Below are 13,364 nucleotides of genomic sequence, written 5' to 3'. Positions count from 1 at the left end.
AAAAACAATTGTTATTGAAATAAAAATACATAAATAAGAACCTCTTGCAGAGTACATAATAACATTGAGATTAGTCAAATTCCAAAGGACTACTGCTAAATCTTATAAAGTTTAACAAAGTTTTAACTCAGCAATAGAGAATCATCTATCTAAGACAGGATTTGAATGCCAATGATTAAGACATGATTTTCGCAACTGTGCATGGATTTTTTTCCTTCATTAATCAAAAATTCCATACATGTATATTATTGCATAAGTCAGTTCTTACTATAAAAATCCTTTGTTATTAAATAAACCATTGTAAATTACGAATACATGGCGAACATCAATTGCACGCAATTATATTTACTTATGATCAATAAAGACACTGTAGATACAACAGTAATGGTTGCAATGAAAGTAAATCTTAAAACTGTTGAATATGATCAAAGGTATAAATTTAAAAGCTCACTGTGTCGCATGAATCAACATTTCCCGAAAGTAGATTTGGTTGCGTTCTTTTTCTGTGTAAATACATTCTTGCTGTGTTTAACATTTGCTTATTTTACAAATGTTCTTACTTTTAAAATGAAGGGTTTACTTAATACAATTAACACCATTTTGTTAGACACACAACGATTAGTCAAAAGTGGCGTCGGCAAAAAATGGAGGTGATGCATGATTGGACATGCTATCCCCCCCACATCAATTTTCACAGATTCCCATTTTTTCCATAGACAAGTATGCTATTTCACCTCTCCCATATCTTTGAACAGGTTTTGCTTTCCTTTACCATGCAGCTTATTGTCAATATTTAGAAAGCTGGTATATCAATTTAGATATGATTTCTCATGCATGTTTAGTCATATTTTATCGAGATGCTGTTTTAGCCAATTTGTTATGTGCTTAGTGTAGTTCTAAAATATCGCTTAATTTTTCTAAAATTACTTTCCTTTCAAAAGTAAGACGACCGTGTGAACAAAACTATGCTTGCTTTAGTTCTTTACATTTCACATACTAAACAAACGGATGAGAGATTTAAAATAAACAATAAGACCACATATATATCAGTTAAAAATGGTGATTATAGTTCATGCCTTATTGTAACATTATTTTTATCCATGCGAGTTTTGTTACATAAACACATTTAAACAACGAACGAAGATGAAAAGTGAGTCAGGATCTCCTTCAATATTACAAAACATTAATGACATCTCTGTAGAACATTCTAGTTCTATAGCTAGGTGTACATCACTGACTAAAAACAATGGTTATTGAAATAAAATACATAAATAAGAGCCTCATGCAGAGTACATAATAACATTGAAATGAGTCAACTTCCAAAGGACTACTTTAAATAATATAAAGGTTAACAAGTTTCAACTCAGGAATAAAGGGATCACCTTTCTAAAATAGGATTTGAATGTGAATGATTAAGACACAATTTTTGAAAACTTTAAATCGATTTTTTCACTTCGCTAATCAAAAATTCCATACATGTATATTATTGCAAAAGTCAGTTCATATTATAAAAAGACCTTTGTTATTGAATAACCCATTGTAAATTATCAATACATTTTAATTATCAACTGCACGCAACTTTAAATAATTATGATCAATAAAAAAACACTATACATATAACAGTAAAGGATGCAATGAAAGTAAACCTTAACACTAACATATGTTAAAGTAACATATGATCAAAAGTATAGTTTTGAAAGCTCTGTGTTGCATGAATCAACATTTCACAAAAATAGATTCGGTAGCGTTCTTCCGCAGTGTGTAAATGCATTCTTCCTGTGTTTAACATTTGCTTATTTTTAAATTTTCTTACTTGTAAAAGACCTTATTTAAAGTCGCAATTTATGTCATAAAATTTGGTCATTCAAATAAACATTAGGATAAATCATACAATAAATATTAGTATTGAGTTATAATATAAAAATAAATTACTTTGTAAAGAAATAAAGTCTAAAGGAGAATGTCAGATTCAAGGCTTTGACAGTTCTATGTTTTCCTTAGGGTGACCCTGGGCTGGAAGGTTAGTTTATTAACTAGATATCTGTAAAACTAGATGAGGAACATCATCTCTAGATTTATTTACCTCACAAAGTGCAGGCTGTAGATGTTTGATTTAGTTAGGACATTGATCATTTGAGGGGAGGGGTTGACTTGGAGGGGGGGACTTTCCCTCTCAATCCGTTTGTTAATATAGGTACGGTGATTAGACCATACGATATTTGAAATGTTCACGGCGCTTCTTGTGAAGCTATATTGCTTTGCCATGTAGTCTACAGGGTGTATAAAAAACTAAACAATTTGGAAAACGTCTCCAAAGTCATCAGCGTACAAGATATGCATAAACCTTGGGTGGAAACAGTTAGTTGAGCTTCCAATGGTTTATCTGACGAAAAATTTTAGCAAGTTATAACCATTTTCATTCAAAGTGAAAATTATGTTCACGCAAATAAGGTTAAAATATGACTCATGTTTAAGGTTAGAACTAAGGAAGTCTTTGGAAGTTTGGCTTGTGCCAGGTCATATAAGTAAAGAACATTTTCCAATCTTGAGCGAGTTTGACGTAAATAGTATTAAATATATAATTTTATTTTAACTATGTTAATTAAATCTACTTCATTCAGTAGCTGTATAATTGCAGGGTACCAATATGTACGCATAGCATATCTATTTTGTTAAATTGCAGTGTTTTAGGAGATAAACCTAAACGCCAAGAAATGAAAAAGAAACGTGAATATTCATGATAACTACGATAAATAATGTTATGACAAATGGCTTCGCTTGGCCCCAAATCTAGAAACTGTTTTTCTTTTCAAAATAAAACGAAATGGGAGGGAAAACAGGTGGATCTGGTAAAAAACCCTCTAATAAAAAAAAGATCGAAAATTTTGAAAAGTTTCTTCAAATTTTTGTAGTTTTAAGATGTTTCATATTTTTGTTGTTTCCAATGATCCCGATGATCTACTTTAACATGCAGCGTAGTCAGATCGTAAGTCGTTCATATAAAAATTTAAATTTACAGAGCGACAAAAAAGTGGGCTGGCTACCCTATTAAACACAGTGAATATTTTGTGTTGGAACAAAAGAAACGCAAACTTTGGTAGGGAACAAAAAATGAAAGAGTGCAGAGTGCTAACAGAATTTTTAATAAGTAGATGAAAAATAAAAACTAACAGAAGTCTATATATAAATCATGAGAAAAAATTATTCAGTCTGTATGACCTGACCATTCACCTGCCAATAACAATGAAAAATTAAATGACCAGAGTGACGTCATGACTTGCATAAAAATCATTTTTGATGTCTACTAGATTTCATTAGATTTTAAATTTCTATATTGCTTCATTAAAGACCTTCATTAATAGCTGGCTTTCACTCGTGTGTTTTGTCAGAATATTTAACAATTGTGAAAACTTAATTTTACGGAAATTTTTAACGGTTGAATTTGAAAATGTGCTATACTAGTGAACATTATGCATAACTAAAGTCGCAAGTGTGAGTCTTTCAGGGAGGACGCTTGCTTCAGAGTGCTTCTGTCTGACTTGCTCGGTTCATTCATTGTCCATTTAGTAGGTGTTGAAACATAGCGCTACTCTATAAAAAACACGTTATAAATGTCAGCATAATGAGTGATCAAAAACAAAACTTAAATATAGTGAAAAGAACAAAACTTTAATACCTGATTTCCAAACGTTTTCGTGGTCAGTCTGATTCAGGTGAATTTGTAGGTCTCTTCCTTTTTTTCTCACCGCGCAGTTTTTACGTGTATATCATAGACATTTGTTGTAACATTTCTATTTTAGAATTTAATGAACCCTACTTGCAGCATTGCAATTTTCTTTATAAACGTTTAATGTAATCAGAAAATGTAGCAAGTGAAAGCCAGCTATTTCCTCAAAGCAAGTGACATCTTTTATTGACATTTTTTCCTAATTTGGGTGTTTTTCATAATTAAGGCTCAAATTATAAAAATAGACCATCAGGATCCTTTTTTAACTATCTCATGCAGTTACTCATACAGCATTTATCTACTCAACTTACAAACCCCACAAGACATGGATCGTGTTTTTCCATTCGCTTGTTTTCCATCTTTGTAGAACAGTCCAATCACTTCAATGTTATTGTTCATGCGTACATATGCCATTATGCGATGTCCATTCAATATGTTTATACTATTTCATACACTAAGTAACCGAAATTTTAACCAATAAAGTAACTTCTATATCATGAAACGCCATTTCGATCGTATACAATTTACAATGCACTCTTATTGTAACTTCGTGCGAAGGAAAAGGGACCACTTGAATACTCCAGTTATATTATCACTAGTGAGAGACCAGAATGTGGAACTATGGCGGTGGCTTACACTAGCTAGAGATCACAACGTGGTACTGTGGCGGTGGCTAACACTAGTGAGAGACCGAAGGTGGAGCTTTTATGGTAGCTAACACTAGCGAGAGACCAGAACGTGGTACTGTGGCGGTAGCTAACACTAGTGAGAGACCAGAAGGTGGAACCGTAACGGTGGCTAACACTAGTGAGATACCAGACGGTGTAACCGTAACGGTAGCTAACACTAGTGAGAGATCAGAAGGTAGAACCGTAACGGTGGCTAACACAAGTGAGAGACCAGAAGGTGGAACCGTAACGGTAGCTAACACTAGTGAGAGATCAGAAGGTGGAACCGTAACGGTGGCTAACACAAGTGAGAGACCAGAAGATGAAACTTTGGCACTAGCGAACACAAGTGAGAGACCAGAAGGTGGAACCGTAACGGTGGCTAATACTAGTGAGAGACCAGAAGATGGAACTGTGGCAGTGGCTAACACTAGTGAGAGACCAGAAGATGGAACTGTGGCAGTGGCTAACACTAGTGAGAGACCAAAAGGTGGAACTGTGGCAGTGGCTAACACTAGTGAGAGACCAGAAGATGGAACTGTGGCAGTGGCTAACACAAGTGAGAGACCAGAAGGTGGAACTATGGCGGTGGATAACACTAGTGAGAGACTAGAAGTTGGAACTGTGGCAGTGGCTAACATTAGTAATCGTATCTTTATAAATATATGTGTATTTAATGAAACATGGGGAACCAAAGCCTAAAGCAACTACTTTCATAAGAAATATCATCGTCATAATATTTTTAATCTTTACAAAATCAGAGTCGAAATGTTCCTATGGAAGGTGATCGATTTTGTTGAACAATAAATTTTAATATTTTATGCCTTAGGGGAGGATACTACATGGGTATATTGCATCAGGGAGAGGGTTATGAGTTATGACTCATTTTTAGCATGTAGAGCTTTCTAATAAAGAATTGTCCTGACATGATAATCTTTTGTTTACTGTTTCAATGGAATGATTTTACAGATCTTAAAATTAAACTACTATGAGAGCTCGATATGTGTCATCGCAATCTCAAGCTAAAAATTAGTCTATGAACGTGAAGTTAAAATGAATCCCATTTACAATTATCGCGTATTGACAACAAACACCTTCCAACCTATCGAACAGAACTGTACTGCTGAATATGAAGTGTTTTAAAAAAGACTTTCATTTATATCGTAGTGTTCAGGAATTTCGTGTTTAGTTTTAATAATCCATTATCTGTTGAAAATATTTGAGGTCATCCTAAGCAGAGAAGCTTTGTTGTTGCTTTGACGAGCTTTTTACACTTGAACGAGTCCCCCACCAATTGTTTCCGATTACATAGCGCAATGTAAAATTTAAACATATAGTCTTGCCGTGCCTTTTGTACAACGTCTTACCGATGCTGTATTTGTTTGCTGTAACATGTGTATACCCGATCCTAAGCTAGGCAAAAAATCAAACCAATGAAATTCTTTGTTGTATTCGAACTAATCAATAATAGCTCCGTTTTTAAGCCGACGTTGTAAAAATTAGAAGGAAACGCAGCAAAACCGAAAAGTAAAAAGTTTGACAAGTTTGTAAGGCAAGTGCCTGGTATCATAAGCTTTGCACAAAGCCGTCTATAACAAATTCTCAATGATCTCAGATATTGTGTTTTTAGTATAAAGTCTAAAAGATTGTTTGGTATAAATGGTATTTTTCAGGCACTTCAAAAAGCTACATTTCTAAAGTAGTAGCATTATACTAAAAGTCAAAGATCGCTCTATACTACGTACTTTATAGACTTGAATTAAATACGAAAAGCGATGATTGACACCAATAAAATTTGGCATATTTCGACACGAGTTACAAGAACCAAGAGAAACGAAAGACTTGTATCGTTACAAAGATTATCGACATTCTTTAGCTGCATAAAAAATCAGGAAATCTAAATTTAATGAGCGATATCATTTTAAAGATAAACCGATTTTAGGATCAAAATTTCTACATGTTAAACGACTTAAATATTTAAACTATTCCATGATAGAAAATATGTCCATTTATAATTTTAAAACGAATTTCCTTCATGAGTCATAAATGTCATTTATTAATATCAAACGGTGAATGAAATAACACATATTTAGCTAATAGACGGTGTGGACCTAACGAATAATAATTGCTTACAAAGAAATTGAAATTCCTTAACATACAAACATTATCATCATAAATACGCAATCTTTTGAAAGACAGTGATATTTGATTTTGTTAAGTAAAAATTGTTGTTGTTTGTATTTGTAACTTTATTTGATTGATTTTCAATTACAAGATTACAAACTTCTACAGGCTACGTAAAAATATATATAATTTATGGTGTTAGAGTGAGACTGAATTATTCAAAGTGCATAAACAATACGACAAGCAACTCACATTTAATGTTACATTTATACATCAAAAGCCCGCAATGACATGTTGGATTTTTGTCTTTTTTTACAAACCTTTCACACGCTAGCAGCTTGAAGTCTTGAATAGTTGAACTTTGAGATAGATTTAACATTTGGACAAGTTAAGCGTCATGTGTCGTCGATAGGGGGCGAAATGATTTTAATTATACAACGGAATTTAAATCATCTTAAAGGACATGGGACATATATTTTTTCATGTCGCGATATCATTCATTGCAGTTTAGTATTCCGTAAAACATTATTTTTCCGGTTTGAAAATATATATTTAAAGCGCAATTTAGAATGAAAGTTTGCTTATTTCAAGGGCTGTTCCGCCATCTTGAAATGAGCAGCCAAAATAATTAGATTTCATATGTGACGTCACAACAGGGAGACTTTCGCTGATGAACATTGTTTATATTGCAAATTGACAAGCATTCTCATTTATTACGCAAAGTTTGGGACTTTTCACTGCTGTTACAGCACTCAAAATGGAAAATATTAACAAAGATGCTATGGTTCAGCCATATATGTTTGAGCCAATGCCAGATAAATTTGTAGAGAGTGAGAATTCTGACTCAGAAAGTTCTTCGTCGAGCGAAGTAGATGATCAGATACACGAGGAGTTTGAAGATATGTATAGTTGGCGTAAAACTTCACTCAGTTGGTGTAAATGCCGCCATTGTGAGTTGATGGCAAAAACGATTGAATGCTTTTGCTTTCATGAAAAAGCGGTTGAATATGACGAATATGATGGCAAACTTAAATCGGCACAGGATGCAGGCTTGTCTTGCGTGACTGAACTTGCTTCCTTCAATCAAAACATATCGGCAAAACGCCTAGAAATAGATACTTGGCAGTATATTGAAGAAAACAGTCCGTTAGGTGATGACAAACTTGCAGTCATACACAAAATATACCGTCATGTTGCGTATCGAAGATGTTCGAGATGGATTTTTCATATTCTTGGCAAGAAATGTCGTAGGCCATTTCCATCTTGCATGTACAAATGCATACGAGGGAAGTATTGGTCATCTGATGCACTTTACACTCATTTCAAATATGCCAAGTAAATTGAAATTGGATTTGAGGTATTTGACATTTCAAGGCTTTTAAATTTTCATCATGTATTGTTGCATTTCATGGTTTGGCAACCACAACTTTCCGTACATGGACGATTCTTATTCCTACAATATCATCGGCTCTAAAGCAATATTAGATGTGTTGCAAAACATGGGTATCATTCCTGGCTATAATACTAAGGCTGGAATGAAAAAAACGGACAATGACTGTCTTCGTCATTCAACCAGAAACAGCTCAGAGAAGCAGAAAAGTAGGAGAAAGAGAATAAGACAAAGAAAAAAAGGATATTTTGACAAACTTACAGAAAAAGAAGGCAACCGCTATTAAGCTGGAGCATTGCTTTGGTGATCCTAAACTTTGCAGCTAATTTTCTCAATTTATCATTTTCAGCCTAGACCGAATATGTTTTTCGTGATTTCTGAAGAACTATTAGACCTACTGATCTGAAATTTTCACTGAAGATTTATGATCATATTATTTGTGCAAAGAAGTAGAATTTTTGATGTGGCACTAACTCAACACAAGTTATAAGCATTTTGGTCAATGGAATTTTGACGATTTTTATTACCTTACTTCAAGATACTAATTTTTAATGAAAGGATAGCCATATCAAGCTGATTCTAGTTCATTGCATAGCTCAATGATTGTTTATAATATGATAAAAGATTGGGAACCACACCTATTATAGTTTTAGCAATAATAAGTTTCTTGGGACCCCATAATTTTCATTGCCGGAAAAACAGGCTCAACTTGCCAGGTCACTACACTTTTAGAATTGTATGAATATATACCAATTTTTTATGGTTAATTTGCTTAAGTGTTTTGTTTCTGTCCCCCAAAAATCATGGCATTCCAATAATTCTGTAATGATAACATAAGCTTTTGGAAATGGCGAATTTTGCCTATCGAGCCACCTTAACATGACTATACTATTATAACTTAACATGACTTAACATGACTTTACTATTATTTTACATCAACATAATATCCGTTGTATCTTATAATCTATAATATGACACAGTCACACACTACACAACATAACATGACAAATCAAATCATATATTCAAAACAAATCAAAATGGCCGCGGAACTTTGAAATTGGAGTCAGAAAAACCTTTCTTACATGAAGACAAAAACTTTGGTTGAACTAACAAAGGTATATTATAAGTCTATGCGATATTTCCCGTTAATTAAGCCTAACTTAAAATATACGTCCAATGTCCTTTAAGAATATAGATTATGCAAAGAAAAGATACGGCCTTATGATTTTTATTGTTTTTGTTCAAATGCTTGAATTTATTTTGGGTCAAAATGATCAATAGAAATGAGAAGTGTAATTGTTACTAATTTACATCGTTTTCCAGGTTTGTGACTGCGTAGTGTGTTTCTGCCGGGACTACTGAAGTTTAGCGGACACCTTGGACACTGACCCGAACCCTACCATATAATCGTAAGCCAAAACGAGCCCGCGCTCCCCGGTGTCTGCTAAACTGCAGTCTATCCAAAAAAGTGGCGGTCATCTTAAGCAAAGAAGCTTTGTTGTTGTTCTGACGAGCTTTTTACACTTGAACGAGTCCCCCACCAATTGTTGCCAATTATATAGCAATGTAATTGTTAAAAATATTGTCTCGAAGCGCCTTGTGTCATGCCTTGCCGATGCTGTATTTGTTTACTGTACTAGATGCATTGTTGCCTTGACGATTTCGCTTTGCTGAGCAAAGCAATTAAACCAATGAAATTCTTTGTTAGATTTAAACAAAACAGTATCCTGTTGCTATGCCGATTTTGTAAGAATTAGCCTTGAAATTAGCAGGAAACGCAGTAAAATTGTCAAAAAGCGAAATAGACAATAACTGCTGAAACTCTCTTTTTGACCGCTTTTCATTCAATATTCATCGTAAAATCTAGAAGCAGCGTTTAAAATTGGGAAAAAAGAACAAAACTATCATAATGAATATGGGAATTGCATTAGTTAGCTATGGTTAACATTGCTATAAGTAAATGGTTTGAACCCGGGAGTATCGTTACATGTTTGTAAATGTAGATCGTCCAGGTTAGTATAGCCTTGAGAAGGACTGTTTTTGTTGTTGTTGACAGACGTTTCGACAACCTTAGCGATAGTCATCTTCACAGTCAAATCTTCAGAGTCATTTTGACTCTAAAGATGACTACCGCTAAGGTTGTCGAAACGTCAGTCAACAACAACAAAAACAGTCCTTCTCAGGACTATACCAACTTGGACAATCTACATTTACAAACATATTGCTAAAAGTATTATTTTAATCATACATGAAATATGCATAAATTTTGAAAATTTTACGTGTAGCGCTTGCCCGTTTTGCTGTACCTTAAATCATCGTCATTGGTTATGAGTTAAATATAGATGAGATGAAGATGAGATGAACAATTGAGCAATTGTACAAAAATGAAATAATAGAAAAATTTTCCACATATCGACACATGACGCTTAACTTGTTCAAATGTTAAATCTATCTCAAAGCTCAACTGTTCAAGACTTCAAACTGTTAACAAGTAAAAGGTTTGTAAAAAAGAGACAAATAACTATCATGTGCGCTCTTGATGTGTAAATGTGAGTTGCTCGTCATATTATTTATGCACTTTGAATAATTCTGTCTTACCTTCACACCATAAATTATATAATTTTTTACGTAGTCCGTAGAAGTTTGTAATACTGTAATTGCTAGTTCTTTTTACTATAAAAACATGCACAGAATCCTGTGTAAAAGCCGAGTTTAAAATTAAAGACAATAAATAATACTACACAATAAGTGATGTAGGATAAAGTAGATATGACTTTAATGTAACGTTACACATTTTTCAATTTTCAGTGAAACTTTATTATGTTAAATCAATGCAAATATATCAACAACGTGCAGTGTAAATATATCAACAACGTGCCATACAAGATAATATGTATGAACTCTTAGCTTCTAACTATAATGTGGTTGGCTATAAATCTTACCTAAGAAAACAAGAAGAAAAAATCTCTACATGCATTTGAGTTATCTATTTCTACATAACTGCGTCTGTATATTGAGTTGTTCCTAAACCGTTAACCAACGAACGACAAAAAAGCAACTGTGATTGCAATGATAAATGTAAAACCAATGCTTGGAGAAAACTTGGAAGATGGCGTATTACGTTCATTTGTACCTTCAACACAGACACTTGGATCACATTCGTTTGCTTTAATTTCAAATTCTGCTGAGTCCGCTGTTGGACGTCACCGAGATGTAGATGGGTCAGAGATTTTCTTGACTTGATCGCTTTGATCGTCTCATGGTGGCGCTTGCTGAAATCACAATAACTTTATCCTTCTGTGATGCTCGTTCAAATTTTAAATCGTAGTAATAACGGTAAGGATGTGGGGTCGTACGAGACACGTAAAGAATAGTACTGCCCAGGAAGTCTTTTAAATCCATTTTAAGGTTCAAATTAAGCTTGACTTTATAATTGAAGTATTTTTTTGCGCCCTTTTTAACATTCGCTCTGATCGTTTCGTTATTTGCCACCACTCGAGGCTCGTAGCATTTAGACGACGTTATTGCGGAAATAAAAGCAATGAGATTTGAGAAAGAGCTCAATGTAAGGACGAGTTGATTTGATGAAGCAATCTTCTTTACCTGTGTTATGTCGTAATTGCCAATTCCAATGGGAAAAATTGCAATTTCATTATTTCTAATAATTTTTGCAGGCACTGTGACACTATCATACGATTTTCCGTCAGTTAGAACGATGAGTATTAGGGATATTCCGTCTACCGTTTTACGAAGACCGCGATATGTTGTGAATTGATCGGTTAAGATTTGTCGAAGTGCGTTGCCAAGTTTTGTACCACTGCGCTTGTAGGCGATTGACGAAATTGCCCGGATATGTTCCGATAGTCTTTCAAGTGGAAACTGGAAAAATAACTTCCTGCAAAAGTTGATAAACCAAATCTTGCACCTTTTTTTCCCTGTTAAATTTTCCTCAGGGAAATGACTTGATAACATTTTTTACAAAGTTAAGAACTTTTCTGAAAGTTAAATAGTCTAATAGTGCTTGATTTTTCAAGGGAAAAACAATATCCACCGAACTATAGCTTTTGGAAAACGTTCCTTCAATTAAGTCTGCTTCGTCATTACGTCGTCTCAAATCTGCAATCTTTTGTGCTTTAGGATTTCTAAAAAAATTTCTTATTTCTTTTACGGCTCCTTTCCAGTCATTTGTTGTCAGAGCATTACAAAATCTTGGATATTTTGGATTGACATGTGGAGAATCAAATCGAAACCAAACGCTGACCATTGCCGTACGAACACCACGTGCAATAGATTTGAATTCTGTTGAACCGATTTTCAATGATGGTGCATGCAGCGTCGTCTTTTTGCAAACCAGAATACGGTTGTAGTTATCCAACGACTTTATTCGGTGTTCCATTAAAGGATGTCTGTGACGTACTTCCTGTCAAATAATGTTTCATTGAAGGATGTCTGTGACCTGCTTTCTGTCAAAAAATGTTCCATTAAAGGATGTCTGTGACTTACTTCCAGTCAAATAATTTTGATAGCATCGTTATATACTTAGTTTTTACGTAATTTTATGGGAGATATTAGGGTATATAGCATAAGTCAACTTTCGCTTTTACTGTAGGCTTCAGGAAGGTGATTCCTTTTCTTATATAATAAAACACAAAACTTTTTTAATGGAAGGGCTTTTTTACCAGAAGTAACCACTGGATATAAGTAGCAAATGTGAAGCCTAAATACACAGACGACTAAATTCGGTCTTGTGTTTTTTTCCTATAATATCCACCTTAGGTACAAAAATTTGATTCTTAATGCGTCTTCTGTTTTTATTTTGACTTTGCGTTTTAGACCTAGACTTTGGCGCTTATAACTTCTTCATACTATAGAATTTACTATAGGATTTTATCTTTGCTGAGCTGAAGTCATAAGAAAAGTAGAGCTAGCGTTATTGCTTTCAATAAGATGGCAAGCGTCACCTCCGGCTAATCGTAATTTTTTAACTATCTCATGCAGTTACTCATACAGCACTTATCTACTCAACTTACAAACCAGAAGACATGGATCGTGTTTTTCCATTCCCTTGTTTTCCATCTTTGTAGAATAGTCCAATCACTTCAATTTTAATGTTCATACATACATATGCCATTATGCTATGTCCATTCAATATGTTTATACCATTTCATACACGAAGTAGCCATCATCAACCAATAAAGTTGCTCCTAAATCATGAACCGCCATTTCAATCGAATACAATTCACAATGCACTCTTATTGTAACTTCGTGCGAAGGAAAAGGGACCACTTGAATACTCCAGTTATACTATCACTCAAAGAATGCTTAGTGCAGAGTTGATCTTCTGTGAGTATCAGTTGACCACCTTTAGGTGGGCTCATATAACAATGGGGCCCATCATCATTATATGAACAAACAACTGACATCAACAAAAATCCAAACTACAGATAAACATTCT

The sequence above is a fragment of the Xenia sp. Carnegie-2017 genome, unplaced genomic scaffold (genome assembly GCF_021976095.1).
Source record: "Xenia sp. Carnegie-2017 unplaced genomic scaffold, XeniaSp_v1 HiC_scaffold_23, whole genome shotgun sequence".
In the NCBI taxonomy this organism is placed as follows: domain Eukaryota; kingdom Metazoa; phylum Cnidaria; class Anthozoa; order Malacalcyonacea; family Xeniidae; genus Xenia; species Xenia sp. Carnegie-2017.
Note: the sequence above shows the minus strand (reverse complement) of the source record.